Here is a 19,010-nt window from a genome sequence, read left to right on the forward strand (position 1 = left end):
TCTGTGTTTTGACAGTCTCAACCCTTTTTCTGTAACAAAGAATTGGACTTGATTTTTAACTGTTAAGATGAGGCTTAGATATGCACAAAAACTTTCTTTTGTCATCTTATATTATTAAAATATTTCCGTGGCACAAGTCTATGTAAGTTACTCAGTTCTGAAAAATTCATGATGAGTTTCAAGTAAATCTCAAACTATATTTATATAAGATTCAAAGCATAAAATGACATAGAGTTGAATGTTTGATGACTTCCATTTTTATTCCCTATACCATAGCTTGCAAACATTTCCATACCCCATACTCTGTGACTAGTAACATAGATATATGTAAAGTAATTCAAGAGTTAAGAGCAATCCACTCAAGATATCTTTATTGTGCCATGTGCCACTGATTTTGAATGCAGACCTTAAAAACACAGGTGTTGGGCTGTCAGCAGTTATGCATTTTTGATTGATTACTGCATTACCATGCTATTGTATAAGAAATATCTCCAGACAGGCAATTGCTTTGTGAGATTGATCTAGACTCAGGCGAATATAGCTTCTAAAAGGATGGCCGGGTTGTAATTCTTCACATGCTGGAATTGTCATCCTCACAATTTCTTCAAGGATTATTGGCTACTCCAGAGTGGGTGGTTTCTGTCCTGAAAAGTATGTTGATGTTCAGTTACAGCCCCCTCCCATGTTAAAATAGAGCAGCCGCATCCTTGAAAATTGCACATCGATCAATTTTCCTCCTCCCCCTAAAGCATTTAGTGCTTGTGATTCATCTGGAGTGCTGTTTTCCTTCATCAGAAGCATGGGCTTCAGTTTGGAGGTTTCCTGAAGATAACTGATGGATCGGGCAAAGCTTCTGTGTCTACCTGTCAGGGTTCAGTCCCCCTGATTGCACAGACTTGCTTCCTGCTTGTTGAGTCATACTCGTATCACTTGCAACCTGACTGACCACGAATATGCACTGAGGTCACACCTGCTGCCTCACTGACTCCTCCCTGCCATTTTCTGAGTTCTCTACTCTTAAATACTCCCTCTCCCTGTTATACCTCCCTCCATCCCTTCTTTAGGGTTTCCCTTGTGACTCAGATGGTAAAGAATCTGCCTTAAATGCAGGACACCCAGGTTTGATCCTTGGATTGGGAAGATCCCCCAGAGAAGGAAAGGCTGCCCACTCCAGTATTCTTGTCTGGAGAATCCCATGGACAGAGGAGCCTGGTGGGCTACAGTCCATGACAGGACTGAGTGACTAATATCCCTTCTTTAATGATGATCCTTTTGCAGGTGTTTAGAAAATCCACATTGTGAGATAAATGTCTTACCCTTTTAAAGTCTAAACTGCTAGAGAAAATCATCTGGCTCTCCCTCTGACACGTAATTCTTAGCAGGACAGAAATGCAGATGGTTTTTACTCAAATTTCCTATCTCTTATCAGCTTTCTTAGTCTCTTTCTTCCAACCTCGTGTTCTCCACATCGTGCAAACATTCACTCTGTGAGGTACACTCTAGTTTAAAAATAATTTTTTTTTGATGTGGACCATTTTTAAAGTATCCATTGAATTTGTGATGGTATTGTTCCTGTTTCATGTGTTGGCTGTTTTGGCCCCAGGGCATGTGTGATCTTAGCCCCTGACCAGGAATGGAGATCACACACCCTTGCTTTGGAGGGCAGAGTCTTAACCACTGACCACCAAGAAGGTCCCCGAACTGCTCTCTATTTAACACTTTGAAACACTTACAATTTTCAATTATTTTCGTTTCACATTTTCCACATTATATTTAATTCTATAAATTCCAAATTTGCCTAGACTTTTGACACCCAAACTAGGATTATTTCAGCCATAGGTACATGATACTATGATAGGTTTGGTTATATTGTGATTTATAAAATCTGAACCTTTATAATGAGAATTTATTTCTTGCTCAAGCTTGAAATCCATAAACTTCATTCTTTCCTCTTTTATGTATACTCCTGGTTGATAAAATTCATATGATATATTCTAGGTGTAAAGTAATGTGTTTAAAATTGTGTGCATATGTGTGTATATAATCTACAGATTCTAAGAGTTGGGGAATTAATAGGGAATCTTAGTTTGCTTTCCTTCTGAATCTAGAACATATTTTTGAAAGAATTATCTCAGCACTTGCTTTTTGAAACATCGTTAGGTTTTGATTTCTTATTGAAAAGGCTTTAATGTAAATAAGTTCAGTTATTTATATTGACCATGGTCAATGAGGCTGAGAAAAGTAAAGAAAATAAACATAGATGCCTTGCAAGCATATAGATTTTGCTGTAGAACGTATTTACCAATGGTTAAGTGAAGTGTTTTAATTTTACATCGTTAATGCTTTGGTTGCTGTGTTGAATATTTATATTTTGACAGTTTTATGTCCTCGGAGAGAATGTTGCGCTGTTTCTTTCTTTAGATCAGTTATAATTATCTCTTAAATATACCCATCAAGAAAAGTCAAGTTTTCCTGATTTTCATGATTAGATTAAATCTTCATATCCCAAGCTTCCCTGGTGGCTTAGATGGTTAAAATCTGCCTGCAGTGTGGGAGACCTGGGTTTGATTCCTGGGCCAGGAAAATCCTTGGAGAAGGAAATGGCAACCCACTCCAGTGTTCTTACCTGGAAAATCCTATGAACAGAGGAGCCTGGCAGGCTACAGTCCATAGGGCCACAGAGAGTCCTACATGACTGGGGGACTTCACTTCACTTAAATGTACCTGTCATAAAAAGTCAAGTTTTCCTAAGTTTCTTGATTAGATTAAATCCTAATATCCTAAACATAGTTGTAGTTTTCATTAATACATATCATAATTTTATTCATCTACTTTACATGATTTTATTCCATCTACCAAACTATAAAATCTGTAAGGGTAAAAGACATATCAATATTTGACTGTTGGTGTACTTGTATTAGTGAAGCCTCAACACAGTAGCCCCTTGACCAAGATTTCTCATTAAATGGATCAATATGACATATTTTTGAAGGCATTATTTTGTAGATATCAATCTTGTAAAGGGCAGATAGCATGATTCAAGTGTATCTAACCTCTAAGGCAGAGAACATTTCCAATAATCTGAGAAGAATTAAAATAAATGATTTCCCATTTAAACTTTTCAAATTGTGCCCTTCTTGTGAGATTAATTTTGACCCCTTTGTACATTAATAAAAAGACCAGCACACATATTTATATAGAGCTTTGCTATAAAAGCCAAGACCTTTCAATTGCAAATGATTGCCAGTCTTTCTCAAATAGGATCGACTGACTAATGAAACCAAGAAATACAAAGATAAGATTGACTTAATAGGACCTGAACAAGGAGGTGCAAACAATGTACAATGTTATAAAAATTTACTATCTATCTACCTGTCACCTATCTATCTATCTATCTGTCTATCTATCATCTATTATCTATCTGTCTATACTCTGGGCTTCCCAGGTAGGACTAGTGGTAACGACTCTGCCTGCCAATGCAGGGAACACAAGAGACTTGGGTTGGATCCCTGGATCAGGAAGATCTCCTGGAGTAGGAAATAGCAGCCCACTCTGGTATTCTTGCCTAGAAAACCCCATGGAGAGAGGGGCCTGGTGGGCTACAGTCCATGGGGTGGGTCACAAAGAGTTGGACATGTCTGAGCACACATGCACACACATCTGTCATCTATTATCTATCTTCTGTCATCTGTGTATCATCCATCACCTATCTATCCATCTGGGCATCTCTCTCCTGTCTTCTCTCTCTCTCTGCTACTCACCCACTGTTCCATGCTCTCGCTCTCTCTCTGTCCTTCTCCCTCCCCTCCTCCTCTTCCCTCCTCCCTCTTCTCTCCTCTCCTTCCTCCCCTCCTCCTCTTCCCTCCTCCCTCTTCCCTCTCCTTCCTCCCTCCCCTCATCCTCTCCTTCCTCCCCCTCCTCTTCTTCCTTCCTCCTCCTCTTCCTCCCTCCCCTCCTCCTCTCCTTCCTCCCCCTCCTCCTCTCCTTCCTCCCCCTCCTCCTCTCCTTCCTCCCTCTCCTCCTCTCCTTTCTCCCCCTCATCCTCTTCTTTTCTTCTCCTCCTCTTCCCTCCTTTTTCTTCTCCCTTCTCCTTCCTCCCTCCCCTCATCCTCTCCTCCCTCCCTCTTTTCCTTTTCCTTCCTCCTCCTCTTCCTCCCTCCCCTCCTCCTCTCCGTCCTCCCCTCCTCCTCTTCCCTCCTCCCTCTTCTCCCCTCTCCTTCCTCCCTCCCCTCCTCCTCTGCTTCCTCCCTCTCCTCCTCTTCCTTCCTCCTCCTCTTCCTCCCTTCCCTCCTCCTCTTCCTCCCTTCCCTCCTCCTCTCCTTCCTTCCCCTCCTCCTCTTCCCTCCTCCCTCTTCTCTCCTCTCCTTCCTCTCCTCCCTCCTCCTCTTCCTCCCCCTCCTACTCTTCCCTCCTCCCTCTTCTCCCCTCTCCTTCCTCCCTCCCCTCCTGCTCTCCTTCTCCCCTCTCCTTCCTCCTTCCCTCTGTCACTCTCATAAGAACTGCATTTTATTCTCAGACAGGTTCCTTCAGAGTGATGGAAAAACGGCCACTGGCAGTTCTCATCTTACTGCCTTCTCATTGAGCAATAGAGAATCAAGAAAGCATCTTTTTGTAAACAGCAGTTGCAAAACTCCCTTATAAAATCCTCTTTGATCTACAAGGTGTCACCTGCCAACTGCTGATTCAATCACTGGAGTGACTGAGCTCAGCCTTGGGGCTTTGGGAGTGAGAACAGAGCCAACTAAACAATGATTCAGAGTGGGAGAGAGGGGGTTTCCAAACTGGTTTTGAAGGGAGCAAAACGACGATACCGTGCTGGTGAAGAGTGGTTTCATTTCTGGCTCTGAGTGATTTCATTCCTGATCCTGAAGTGTGACATAATAGCATCTTGTCTTTTATACACTCAGTGGGGAAAAATACCCTATTGAATGACTCATTTTACTTGTGCCTGCCTTTTGGTATGTTTTTATTTTAAAATATCTTTGTTCCTTTCTTAGCCACAGGACTAAGATTCACATATACCTGCTTCTTAAAATCCTCTGAAGTCAGAGGTCAGGGTTTGGAGAGGAGTTTTCTGTTGAGCACACTGTTAATGTACAGCCTTCATCTCTGCTTCTCCGTGTGCCTTCACCTGCATTGCTTTCTTTTGTGTACATCCTTTTCTTACCTAGAGTTGATATCAACTTAAGCTACTGATTGGCTCTAGCATCCAAATATCACATTCCTCCTCCCCTTCTTATAAAAATAGAGCATAAATTGGAACAAATTTTAATGTATCTATAACAATTGCTTTTCATTAAATATCAATTTGCTTTTATTAATTAATTTGTGTGTGCTCAGTTGCTCACTTGTGTCTGGCTCTTTGCAGCCCCATGGACTGTAGCCTACCAGGCCCCTTTGTTCATGGAGTTTTCCAAGCAAGAATATGGAGTGGAGTGCCATTTCCTTCTCCAGGGGATCTTCCCCACCCAGGGATTGAACCCTCCTCTCTTGTGTCTCCTGCATTGGCAAGTGGATTCTTTATCACTATTACCATCTGGGAATCGCCAATTAACTTGTATCTGTATTAAAATATCAAACGTGAAAACAGGTGTTATGAGGGATATAAAGAAACACAGTCATTTGCGCCTTTTTAGGAACATGTGATTTAGTTGAGGGGATAGTCATAGTACTGTTGTCAATGAACAGTGCTTCAAATCTGCACCGGTGGGAGATACATTTACCGGGATTTAGATCATTGTGAGAGGATGTTTGCTGGGGTGGCCACTCAAGGTAGGACTTTTAAGTGTGGATTGCAGTTTAGAAGTTATTGGAAAGCAGGAAAAAAAGTGTTATAATTTTACACTTTTCTCATCCAAATGGAAAATTTGTTGCCACAGAAAGACTTATTTTAGTGTGAGACAATAGTGTGGTTGACTTTATGTTTTGCTTAGAGGATTTTTTTTTGTTGTTTGTTCCTTTTTGCAGATCACCAAGTGGAGCTCATGTCCAGGGTTGGGGTACAATAACACGCAAGTATTTAAGTAAATTAATTACTCCCTGTATTTTAGAGCTATGTAGACTCTGATAAGTAACTTTTTAAATCATTTACTTAACTCTATGAACAATACTCAGTTTAGGTTATAACTGTTAATAAATATAATGATGATGTTAAGAATCAGTTCAGTTCAATTCAGTTCAGTTGCTCAGTCGTGTCCGACTCTTTGTGACCTCATGAATCACAGCACGCCAGGCCTCCCTATCCATCACCAACTCCTGGAGTTCACTCAGACTCATGTCCATTGAATTGGTGATACCACCCAGCCATCTCATCCTCTGTCATCCCCTTTTCCTCCTGCCCCCAATCCCTCCCAGCATCAGAGTCTTTTCCAATGAGTCAACTCTTTGCATGAGGTGGTCAAAGTACTGGAGTTTCAGCTTTAGCATCATTCCTCCCAAAGAAATCCCAGGCCTGATCTCCTTCAGAATGGACTGGTTGGATCTCCTTGCAGTCCAAGGAACTCTCAAGAGTCTTCTCCAACACCACAGTTCAAAAGCATCAATTCTTCGGCGCTCAGCCTTCTTCACAGTCCAACTCTCTCATCCATACATGACCGCTGGAAAAACCATAGCCTTGACTAGATGGACCTTAATCGGCAAAGTAATGTCTCTGGTTTTGAATATGCTGTCTAGGTTGTCTTGGTTCCTTCCAAGGAGTAAGCATCTTTTAATCTCATGGCTGCAGTCACCATCTGCAGTGATTTTGGAGCCCCCAAAATAAATTCTGACACTGTTTCCACTGTTCCCTCATCTATTTCCCATGAAGTGATGGGACCAGATGTCATGATCTTAGTTTTCTGAATGTTGAGCTTTAAGCCAACTTTTCCCTCTCCTCTTTCACTTTCATCAAGAGGCTCTTTAGTTCCTCTTCACTTTCTGCCATAAGGGTGGTGTCATCTGCATATCTGAGGTTACTGATATTTCTCCCAGCAATCTTGGTTCCAGCTTGTGCTTCTTCCAACCCAGCGTTTCTCATGATGTATTCTGCATGTAACTTAAATAAGCCGGGTGACAATATACAGCCTTGACATACTCCTTTCCTATTTGGAACCAGTCTGTTGTTCCATGTCCAGTTCTAACTGTTGCTTCCTTAAAAATAATGGATAATAATTCTTGACTTTTAATATGATGGTCATTATTTTTGGCCTTTTACTTATATTAATTTACTTAATTAGTTAATTAATTCAAAATGCTATTGCCTTCACTTTAAAGCTAGGAAAATTGATAACATTTTCACCAGATTATTATTCTAATGTTATGTCATCCTTCAAGTTTTCATTTTTATTGTGTAACTTTGATCATTAAACACATTTCCATATCTACTTTGTTTTTCTATATTTTAGCCATACTATAGAAGATGCTCCACTTTAAAAATGCAATAAAATAAAACTAAATAAATCTGTCTTTTAACCTTGGTTTTGAAAGATTGTTTTTCATTTCCTAACTGACCTGGGCAAGCTGTGAGTTGCTAACTTTTTGTTTTAATTTTCATTTGGTTTCATTTTAATTTTTACTTAGTCATTTCACAAGAGGAGTAGAATCATATTTCAACTACAATTTATTAAGGCTATTTCCATAGTTAAGTGGAATTGTATAAACTAATAAGTATCATATAAACATTTATAATTTTCTTAAAGATCTTGTTATAGAATTTATCAGGTACAATTCAGTTGTTTCACTGTTCAATTTACAGTAAAAAATGCTTTGTATATTCTAACCAAATGTATCAGCTTACTGTCATCCATTAGTATTTTTAATTTCATAATTTTCAAATGAGATAACCTGGTTTTGTATTAATTTCATTGAAAAGAGACAAATCAGTAAGATCATATTAAAGTATTTATTAATATAAAGGATGCATATTTTTGTTCTGTACAGAGGCTTAGGCTCCTGTTAATTAATCATACTTTGTCTCTTTGAAAACAGGGTGAGGAAATTATACAATCTGTGTGTTCATTAGATGAATTACATTTGTAAACGTGTGTTTGTATGAATGACTCATTTTCCTGAAAGTGATATAAATGACTGCAATTACCCCACTGGCATCATCATTTATGTGGCATGATTTTTACAAGTTATATTTTCTCACTGACTAACATGTATCATTATTTAATGCTATGACATGGCACTTAAAAGTAACCTATTGTAATTTTTGATGAGGATTAGATAAAATTATACATGTTTGGTGCATGCCCCTACTCTCTATGCTTAGACATTGGTTTTACAATCTTCAGTAGTACCTGTAGTAATTATGTTGTATATTTTCACATACTTGTTTGATAGGGATTGTAATTAGACTATGAATAATTTTTACAAGGTCCTATATTTTCAGGTAATGAAAGCAAGTCATGACTTCTTTATATGTGTTTGATTTGTAAACAAACCAATAGTACCACCTGAATCTTGAATCCAGAGTTTTCTTTGGAAATTTACTATGGAAATATTAGATAAACCTCAAACCATTTAGGATGTCATAGCTGGTGAGATCTTAGCTTAAATCAAAATAATGTCTTATTATCCATGAAATAATTTGTTTTGTATATATCTGCTAGATAATTTATAATGTTATTTTCTTACAAATGATTTTTAAAGATATTTCTAACACACTATTTCATAAATTTTATGCAACTTTGTCCATTAATGCCAAGAAATAAAATCTTTAACTACATTACCTCTGGACAAGATATTATAGGATAGTCCTTGAAGACAAATTCAAGGAGCATGACTACCAATTAAGGAAAAATATGAAAATAAGGGAATAACTGTCATCAATGCTTTTGTATCAATTATTCTAATAACCTGGAGTATTTCCAGCACCATTGACAACATGGACAAAATTTGAGAGGTAGGTTGATGTGATCCTCAGTTTGTCCTGGAACAAGTATATACATAGTTTTCTGACCCCTCCCCGCCAACACACCCATACTTAACTTCTCATCTTTCCATCAACACCCAAGCCTCCATGTTTTTTTCAGCTTCACTAGGCAAGTTTCTTCTGGAGAAGGAAATGACAACCCACTCCACTATTCTTACCTGGGACACCCCACAGACAGAGGAGCCTGGTGGGCTACAGTCCATAGGGTCAGAAAGAGTCAGACAGGACTGAGTGACTCACATTTTCACTGTCACTTTCTTTATTCTAAGACCCAGACCTCCCTTTTCTGAGAGCGTTTACTTGAGATAACTTAAATTTTCTCTGCCTCTTTGAGATATAAATCTATTAAAGAAAATCTTTTGACAGTTTCAAGACCCAGGGAATGCCTTTCTCAGTGACCTGGGATCCACTCCAGGAGGTGTAATCCTCAGGAAGGAAGACCCCACTTACGACTCAGTCTCTGTGGGATGGGGAACGTCGGCCTCTAATGGGCTGCTGCTGCTGCTGCTAAGTCACTTCAGTCATGTCCTACTCTGTGCAACCCCATAGACGGCAGCCCACAGGCTCCCCCATCCCTGGGATTCTCCAGGCAAGAACACTGGAGTGGGTTGCCATGTCCTTCTCCAATGCGTGAAAGTGAAGTCGCCCAGTCGTGTCTGACTTGTAGCGACCCCATGGACTGCAGCCTACCAGGCTCCTCTGTCCACGGGATTTTTCCAGGCAAGAGTACTGGAGTGAGTTGCCATTGCCTTCTCCCTCTAATGGGCGTCACTTGCCAACTTGTAAACCTATCTTCTGTGATGGTGACAGGAAAGTTTGCTTTTCCTTTGGGCAGGAAACACAGATGGCCTAAGATTCCCACTTCTCAATCCTAGCTCTTAAAAATTCTCCAGCCCATTCCTTTTGCAGTAAATTTGAGCTCAGACTGAGTTCTCTCTTCTCTTGCAGTGACCATGAATAAGTTCTTCCTTGCCTTTTCAAATCTACTCTGTTTAACGTTTGCTTTGACAATATTCCTGCACCTCCTCTTTGCCTCTTTTTCCCTTTCTGTCTCTGTAGCCAACTACACTTCCGTTCATACTGACACCTACCTTTGGGCATACTGAATGGCAGTGTTGAAAATATGTGCCTTCTTTTAAGATATGTGGTCAACTGGGTAATCCAAACAGGTAGAAAGTAGCCTATAATTTACATGCTCAAAGGAAATCTGCCTGTTTCCTCATTAGTGCTTTCATATAATCTTAAACTTTTTTTTTTATTCTGTATTGGAGTATATCTGGAGTATATCTGATTAACAATGTTGTTCACCCTATCGTTTCGGGTGAACAGTGAAGTGACTCAGCCATACATATACATGTGTCCATTCTCCCCCAAACTCCCCTCCCATCCAGGCTGTCACATAACATTGAGCAGAGTTCCCGGTGCTCTACAGTAGGCCCTTGGTGGTCATCCATTTTAAATGTAGCAGTGTGTACATGTCTATCCCATCTCCCTAACTATCCCTTCTCCCAATTCTTTCCCCTGGCAATGATAAGTTAGTTCTCTGTGAGTCTGTTTCTCTTTTGTAAATAGGTTCATTTGTATTATTTCTTTTTAGTAGATTCCTTTTCTCAAAGGAAACTTTTGATCATCTGATGAACTAGCGTGAACACTCTTATGCTTGGGGAAAGAGCCCATTTCTTACACACAGAGATGTGTACATATGTTTATCTGTAGCCTTGAAATTAGTTAAAGTGATAGAAAACATATGCTTATAAAAAAGCAATTAGCTAGACAATTTCCGCTTCTTGCCTTCTAGTTTTGTTCTGTGGCCATATAAACAAAAGTTGCATACTTTGGTTAAAGTTGGTGAAAAAAAAATTAATGATGAAAACAATATTAGATACAGCAGTTACATACTATGAATGTGTATACATGAAAATCAATATGGTTCGTAAAAACTGTTACCATTTGTTAAAGTAGTAAATTCAGTGACCCTCACTCATATTTAACATGCAAAGGTCTAAAAACCTACCCAAGTATAATATAAAAAATCTGCTAGATGAGAATTTTACTTGGAACTTTAGCTCAAAATATTAACTATAATTTAACTATAGTCAAAGCTATGGTTTTTCCAGTAGTTGTGTACAGATATGAGAGTTGAACCATAAAGAAGGCTGAGCGCCAAAGAATTGATGCTTTCAAAGTGTGGTGCTAGAGAAGACTGTTGAGAGTCCCTTGGACTGCAGGAGATCCAACCAGTCCATCCTAAAGGAAATCAGTCCTGAATATTCATTGGAAGGACTGATGCTGATGTTGAAGCTGAAACTCCAATACTTTGGCCACCTGATCCAAAGAGCCAACTCATTGGAAAAGACTCTGATGCTGGGAAAGGTTGAGGGCAGGAGGAGAAGGGGATGACAGAGGATGAAATGGTTGAATGGCATCATCGACTCAATGGACATGAGTTTGGGTAAATTCCGGGAGTTGGTGATGGACAGGGAGGCCTGGTGTGCTGCAGTTCATGGGGTCGAAAGAGTCGAATATGACTGAGTGACTAAACTGAACTGAACTGAACATCCTAAATGGCATGAGGTTTATCTAATATTTCCACAGTAAATTTCCAACATGCTACAATCCATGGGGTCACAAATAGTCAGACATGACTGAGCAACTGAACGACAACAAGGTCTAAACTTACACGTATGAAGTATATTAAAACATTGGAGGCTAAGAGGATATCATCAAGATACCCTTCAGGACACCATTCTATGCCTTGCTAGCACATAATAAATTCTGCCTATTTCCAAGCAGTAACCCAACCTGTGAGGTCCATTTCAAAACCACCCAGATAGAGTCCCCTAACCACATGAATACTTTCTCAAAACTTACTTGTATTGAGAAAATGCTAAGGCTGTCAAGGTACTATTCTATCATATTGCAATAACTCTAAAAAGTAGATTCAACTGTTCAGCAATTTTACCCAGTCTCATGAATTCAGTAGTTAGCACCATCCATAATAATTAAAAAAATTTAAATTATACAGAGGAAAATTTCTATGGACGCTATTAAATAAAAATTTCCAAAAGATAAATAGTATTTTGAAATCCAAGCCTTGTTTGATTTTAACCTTAATAATATCTTCATGACGTTTTTAATATACCATATATTAAACTAGTTTAAAGAGCTATCTCTCACTGAGAAAATATCTCAGGTGTATGAAAAAAATAAAGTTTGCTTTCTTGCTTGAAAATATCCTTTAAAAAATATAATGTGACTTCTGTGTTATTGACAGATTAGCTGTGAATGTAAGAGTTTTTACTTTTTCTTCTTGAAAAGATTGAACCAAAAGTGAGGTCATTCAGCAGTGCATCTGCCGTGTGTAGGGGTCTGACAGAATGAGAACACTTAGAGCCCAAATTAAAATGTCTCATGGTGTCTCCCAAGTGATTCCGAAATGGAAAAAATAAAAGCCAAGGTCAGAAAAATGTCACCATTTGAACAAGCTGTCAAGCAGCCTCCAAGGAAATATGTTCAGATGGCTTCTATATACATAGAGTAACTTAGTTAAGTAAGAGGATACAATTCAAATGTGCCTTCATTAAGCCTATCAGGGATTGAAAGAAAGACATCTTTCTCCATTTCCTCCGGGAAGAAAGGGCTTACTTTTCTTTCTTCCTTTAATTCTCTCTGCATGCTCGCTCACTCAGTCGTGTCCAACTCTTTGTGACCCCATGGACCGTGGCCCATGCTCTGTCCACGGGATTTTTCAGGCAAGAATATTGGAGTGGGTTGCCATTTCCTCTTTCAGGGGATCTTCCCCACTCAGGGATCGAACCCATGTCTCCACATCTCCTGCATTGAAAAGTGGACTCTTTACCACTGAGCAACCAGGGAAGTCCTAAATTCTCTCTACTCCTCTAAAATTCTGGGGTGGGGATCAAGAAATTGCCTCTGTATTATGGTATCAAAAGGGGTTCCCTTTGGCATGGGGCATCAGGGGAAGAAGGTCACTAACAAATGAACTTTCTAGGTCTTTGCAGTAGGAACTGTGAGACTGTTGGGTCCAGAAAGTGCTTACATATATGGACTCCCTCACCAGCAGACTCTAGGACCCGCCTGCCCACCTATATGTCAGTTTCACATAGCTGCTCACGTTTTGGTGTTAACAGGTGTATTAATATAAACTATTGATTCCCCGAATTTGCAAGGATTGTAGTCACAAGGTTTTACTATTTGTCTTAAATATGGAATTCCATAATCTTATAGTTGATTGTTTAAACATTTATAAGAAAATGAAAAAAAAAAGTTTTACTGTCATGAAGGAAATAAATGATATTAATGAATCATTTACTGGTAAGAGCTGCAGGAGAAGGAAATTGTTCTTCCTGCTCAGCTCACTGGGACAGAAACTGAGAAGAGAAGCTCTGTTGGCAGAACAGTGTCAGAGACGCAGGCACATCATGGGATATTACTCTATGACATGCATGTGTGTGTGTGTGTCTGTGTGTGTGAGTATTCAGGCTTTCAGTCATGTCCAACTCTTTGTGACCTCATGGACTGAAGCTCACCAGGCTCCTCTTGTCCTTGGAAGTTTTCAGGGTAGGATACTGGAGTGGGTTGCCATTTCCTTCTCACAAGGTGTCTTCCCGACCCAGAGATCAAACTTGCATCTCTTGTGTCTCTTGCATTGACAGGCAGATTCTTTACCACTATCATCACCTGGGAAGAACACTCTATAACATAGGTCCTCTAAACTCTTTTCCTGCTGCTGCTACTGCTAAGTTGCTTCAGTCGTGTCCGACTCTGTGCAACCCCAGAGATGGCAGTCCATTAGGCTCCCCCATCCTTGGGATTCTCCAGGTAAGAACACTGGAGTGGGTTGCCATTTCCTTCTCCAATGCATGAAAGTGAAGTCACTCAGTCATGTCCAACCCTCAGCGACCCCATGGTCTGCAGCCCACCAGGCTCCTCCATCCGTGGGAGTTTCCTGATGTCTGGGCTATACTGGCTTCGTGCCTCAACAATAATGCCTTAATTGAGCTGCTGTGGACAACCGTGCCCTTGTCTCTTATCAAAGATTATTTTAAGGAACAGCCACATGAAGAAAAGTATGTTATCTTTGGCAAAATTGTAGATGGATGTTACCCAGTACAGTAGTTAGTGTCTCTTAAGACTTGATAGCATACATTTTTTTAAAACATTGAATGCCATGTGTATCTACGTAGTATGTTGCATATGGATGTATATACTCACACATAGTCTGTCTTTCATGTTTCTTTTTTGAATGAAATCTACCTAAAATGATGTTTCAGTTTTATCTTCTTGGAAAAGCAAAATTAAACTGATTTTGTTGTTCTCTTCGGTTCCTAAGACTGTTTCCTCCTTTCTTTCCATCATTCTAGGTATTTCTATTTCAAGGCTTTTACTTTTTATTTGTTCAGTTTTGTATGCCTCTTTTAAGCAAATGTAAAGTTTTGGAAGTTGTCAAGGAATCAATAAATGTTCAAAGAATTGTTCTGAATCTACAACAATGATATATACACATCATAGATTTACTTGTAGATGAAGCAACTGAACATCAGAGATGTTAATGAACTTGCTCATTCCCACAATCGGCTGATAGTACAGGGAGGTTTGACTGAGCAGACTCAGAGCTGCTCATTCTGTGCTGCACTTATTATTCTTAGAGTTCAAGCACCCTGCTTTCAGTTCCCTCCACACAGCCTCTCTCAGTGCCTGAAAGTTAGTTTCCTTTAGTGATGCTCATGTGGGTCTTGGAGGCTTTCTCTATCTTAAATGTCACCTTCAGTCTCTGTAGGCAGGTGTGGTGCAAGAAACTAACTTTCAAAGGGGGGACTCCAGGAGGACAGAGGTATTGAGAGACACTTGAATACAAAATGTAAATCCACTTAAAAGAGACTACTTCTAGTTGTTATCATTCAGTGTGCTTCAAACCACAAAACAGGCCAATAAATTCTGGACATTGTTTTTGATGTCTATGATATTAATGCCATCATAAGACTCCCCTTTAAATAACTCTTCATGGAGAGAAAATAGAAAAAGTCTAGGTGGAAGCAACAAATCTGGAAGAAGCATCAGTTGAAAAGGAAAAATTTTTAAGGACTAAAAGACTAATGATGGCGAAATGATTCTGAGACAACTGGCAGTGATGAGTCTCATCTCATGTTGAAATATTCAACCTTGTTATGCAGTTTTAGGGGAATTTATAGAGATTTAGGGGCTTCCCAGGTGGCTCAGTGGTAAATAATAGGCCTGTAATGCAGGAGACACAGGTTCCATCCCTGGGTGAGAATGATCCCCTGGAGGAGGAAATGGCAACCCAGTCCAGTATTCTTTCCTGGGAAATCCCATGGACAGAAGGGTCTGGTGGACTATAGTCCATGGGGTCGCTAAAGAGTCTGACATGACTGAGCAACTAAACAACAATAGAGATTTCACTGTGGTTTGATCTGGTCTATACAAAATAGAATAGATTAAATATGTACACTTCTAGGGCTTCCCTGGTGGTCCAGCAGTTAAAAATTCATGCTCCCACTGTCGGGGTGCGGGTTCGATCCCTGGTCAGAGAGTATGATCTCACATGCCAGGCAGTGCAGTCAAAACAAACGAAAGACAAAGAGGGGATATATGCCTTTTTAATTTAGCCTTTCTTGAAATTTTGTGTTACTTGCAACATTAGAAAAAGAGACAATGCATTTTAGGGTTCATGGTAAAAGATAGTAGAGCCAACTTCCTGGGAAATGGAAGATAGCTGGCTGTGTTACATCATCACCAAATAAAAGTGAGGCTCCCATGGTAAAGGCAGTCAACAAGTCATGACAATATTTTTTAAGTGTGTAAAATTTGAGAAGGAAAAAAAAAATAAGGGCAGTAAACACAATGAAGATGTAATGTGATAAGTACCAAATGAGATGGTGTTCAGACCATTCCAGAAGAAAGGAAAATATGTCACCAGATTTGGTCTACTGCTTCAACAAGGAAAAAGTGTATTTTCAGCCTGATGTACAGAAAACACTACTAGATTTGGAATTGTGCATGGAGGAGATATAATGCTGTAAAATTCAAGTGAACTAACTTTGGGGAGAAATAAGAAAGGCTATTGAAAGAAGCCCAAATTCAATTCATATAATTTTTAATTTAGAAGAGAAAATCTGGAGAATAAAAACCATACATGTACTCAGACTCATTGAAAAAGACTGTGATGCTGGAAAGATTGAAGGCAGGAGGCGAAGGGTGCCACAGAGGATGAGATGGTTGGATGGCATCATCAACTCAATGGACATGAGTTTGTGCAAGCTCTGGGAGATAGTGAAGGACAGGGAAGCCTGGCATGCTGCAGTCCAAGCAAAGAGTCAGACAAAAGTTGGTCTCAAAGAGCCGGACACAGCTGAGTGAGTGAACAACAATAAAGAGATCTACATCTCTATCGTCTCCTCACATAAATGAAACTATGCATTTAAGAAAATCTGTTATTTCTTGTGCTCCCACCTTACTGAAATTGAAAGTGAAAGTGAAGTTGCTCAGTCGTGTCTTACTCTTTGCAACCCTGTGGACTGTAGCCCACCAGGCTACTCTGTCCATGGATTCTCTGGGCAAGAATACTGGAGTGGGTTGCCATTTCCTTCTCCAAGGGATCTTCCCAACCCAGGGATCGAACCTAGGTCTCCCACATTGCAGGCAGATGCTTTAACCTCTGAGCCATCAGGGACAGTAATTTGGAGAAACAGCTTGAAGAAAAAGGGAAACTATTCTACATATCAGTTGGAAAATGGAGTTGGAATATGCAAGTCTTCTAAAGGAATGTGTGTACTAGGTAGCTACTGGTGCGTAACAAGTAGCCCCAAGCTTAGTTTCTGAAAACAACACCCAATTGTTACCTCAGGTTATGGCTTGGCTGGTTGCATTTCTCAGGATCTCACAGGGATGCAGTCACTAACATCATCATTTCCCCTGTTCTGCTTTCCTGCTTAGCACTTTTCAGTGCCTGAGGTTCTTGTGTTCTTTACTCATATATTTTCATTGTCTTCCCTGCCAGTGGAATATACACTCTGTGAAATTTTGTCTGTTTTGTTCACTGCTATAATATAGGAGAAGGCAATGGCAACCCACTCCAGCACTCTTGCCTGGAAAATCCCATGGATGGAGGAGCCTGGTAGGCTGCAGTCCATGGGGTCGTTAAGAGTCGGACACGACTGAGAGACTTCACTTTCACTTTTCATTTTCATGCATTAGAGAAGGAAATGGCAACCCACTCCAGTGTTCTTGCCTGGAGGGTCTCAGGGATGGGGGAGCCTGGTGGGCTGCCCTCTATGGGGTCGCACAGAGTTGAACACAACTGAAGTGACTTAGCAGTAGCAGCATAATACCCAGTATAATATAGATTTTGGTATAAGCATTTTGGCATTTTACTTGGCAGGAGTGTTTTATTCCTGTGAGTCACGGTGGTCCAGTGTGGGAGGAATTTTCCACTCCAAACGATGCTGGTAATCGCTCGTCAGGTGGGACCACAGGACCAGCTCTGTAGCACAACAGCCTCAACCACATGGCACTTCCTTAAAGGTTAAAAACATGAAGGGGGAAGGCTGCAGCAGCCTTCTATTAACCAAAGTGCTCTGTGTTAAAATAAGCACTGGGCATTCCCAGTGGATATTTTAAGTGACTGTAACCAACTATTATGTGCAACTGTGTTCAGTTAAACCCGTTCTACTTCACTTAAAATTTGAAGAGAATGAGTAGCTTCAGCAACATTTCCTATCCTTTAAAAAAAAAAAAAACTTTTTAGCATACTGCAGAAATCATCAGACAAATTAGACAGTTGGAAAGATGCCTTTGTTTTTAATCTCATAATTGTTAATATTTCTGTTTGTCACAAAAACTGAAGATCATAGTATTTACATGTTATGTGAGCATGAATATGCTTACAGAAAAATTTTGACCCATTTTAAGTGATATTGTTATTATCTTTTAAAATTTTAATTGGAGTATAGTTGATTAACAATGTTGTGTTAGTTTCAGGTGTATAGCAAACTGAATCAGTTATACATATATATATATATATATATATATATATATATATATATATATGCACTCTAATTTAAGATCCTTTTCCCATATAGGTCATCACAGCGTATTGGGTATTTCCCTGTGTTTTACACTAGATCCTTATCAGTGATCTATTTTATATAAAAATGTAGTAGTGTGTATATATTAACTCAAATCTCCAAATTTATCCCTCCCTCCTCCCTTATTCCCTGGTGACTGTAAGTTTGTTTCCTATACCTGTGACTCTATTTCTGTTTTGTAAATAAATTCATTTGTACCTTTTTTTTAAGATTCTATAAATAAGTGATATCATATGATATTTGTATTTTTCTGCCTGGTTTATTCACTCAATATGACTACCTATATCTTTATATTTTTGTTCTGTGATCCTTCAAATTAATCTGGAATGCTTTTTAATGATGAGTGAAGTTAATCTTACATTTTGCCTGTGAACAGATAATTGCATAAATTCCATTATTTACAGTGTTCCCTGTTGATTTGCAAAAGACTCTGGTACTGGGAAAGATTGAAGGCAAAATAAAAGCGGGCAGCAGAGGATGAGATGGTTACATAACATTATCCACTCATGGGGTCACAAAGAGTTGTGACTGAACTTAGTGACTGAACAAAAACAACCATTGATCTGAATGTAATGCTTTACTAAGTTTTCCAAAGGGTTGACCCCACAAAAGCCAACTAAGACCTCCATCTTGCTTGGCTTCATTTTAAGGTAAATATTGGGAGGCTTATGCACACACTTACCTGGATTCCTTTGCTGATAGAGATAGTCATGGGATTTAGTTCTTAAAGCTATTTTGAAGAAATTTTTTCTCAGGCAAGAGCACAGTCCTTATAGAGTTGGGAATTTACCTAAAGAAGATGTCTTACTAAGTGTTTACCTTTGAGAATTTGAGAAGGTGAAGCCCTTCTGGGGTTTGGGTTAGATTTTTGCTTGGTGACATAATTTACTGTTACACAATGCGAGGTTACCTGTGTGCACCTGGATTTTAAGGTATCATTCTACAAGGAGGAGATGAGAGACAAATCAAGT

This window comes from Capricornis sumatraensis, chromosome 21, assembly GCF_032405125.1.
Source record: "Capricornis sumatraensis isolate serow.1 chromosome 21, serow.2, whole genome shotgun sequence".
Lineage (NCBI taxonomy): Eukaryota > Metazoa > Chordata > Mammalia > Artiodactyla > Bovidae > Capricornis > Capricornis sumatraensis.